Genomic DNA, 1,119 nt, shown 5'->3' with positions numbered 1-1,119 from the left:
TGGGAAAATGATAACTAACTTCATGAAAGCCGATCAACATAACGATGGTCAAGGCCTTCCTCTTATCTCACACACAACACATACTACACATCTTCTAACACATCTAAAGGGCTTGCGAAAATAGAAAACACATTAGAAACACAAATGAAGATAATATTGAGATCTTTTGCTTTCTTATCATTATCAGAAGATTACACATCTGGCGGTTGAAGAAATGTTTAAAAGTATGAAGGAAACATGAACGAAATGTGCAAAAGAGAAATATGTAAGAGAGAATCTATGCTAAAGAGAAATGTAAGAGATTTTTAACAAGAAAGCAATGTCAGAGAAACATGTAATATATTTTAGATTTTACACAATGCCTCCTCCTCCAACGGGAAGAGAAGTTTCTTTATTTATAGAGAAATATAAGACATCACATTTAATACACATTAAAGAGATATTTAATATATAGTTTGACATATTTGACATTTTGGATTTTTGTTTTTAACATTTATTAATCTTGCCTACAATATTTGACTCTTTTATCTTAAATAAGGGATATTGCACTTGAGTTGGCAAATTGTCATATAGTCCACGTCTATTTCACAGAAAAAACATAAAGGACATAAGCATTTATTTTAAGACACGTAGAGCTTTAATTATCTGACAAGTTTGTATCATGCTACGAGTCTTTATCTTAGAAACTGAGACAACTCATTGCTTGATTCTAGTCAGTAGGAATTTGTCGAGAAGATGAATCTAGATGAGTATTGGTGTGCTGTTGCAGGCAACCAAAATTAAAGTCTAAGAATACATGTAGTAGTGCGAGTAAGGATCGTTCCCACGGAGAGTGTCTAGCCTAGTTTTATGCTACGTGAACAAGGATGGGGGGATTTGAGTATAACCAAAACAGTTTCAGGAAAAACAACTAAAAGACAATTCAAATTAAATTATCAAAATCAATCAAAAGAACAAACCTTGGTCTAAGTCAACATCCACCATCGGAATTTTACAACTGATCATCGATGCAAGTATATATCAATTCATACTTTGAATATTCACCGTTGGAACTATTTTCCTATCTCTCCTTAGTTGTAGTTAATTAGGAAACAAGCGATCTAATTAATCTTACTATTA

This window comes from Pistacia vera, unplaced genomic scaffold (assembly GCF_008641045.1).
Source record: "Pistacia vera cultivar Batoury unplaced genomic scaffold, PisVer_v2 Contig595, whole genome shotgun sequence".
Taxonomy (NCBI): Eukaryota; Viridiplantae; Streptophyta; class Magnoliopsida; order Sapindales; family Anacardiaceae; genus Pistacia; species Pistacia vera.
Note: the sequence above shows the minus strand (reverse complement) of the source record.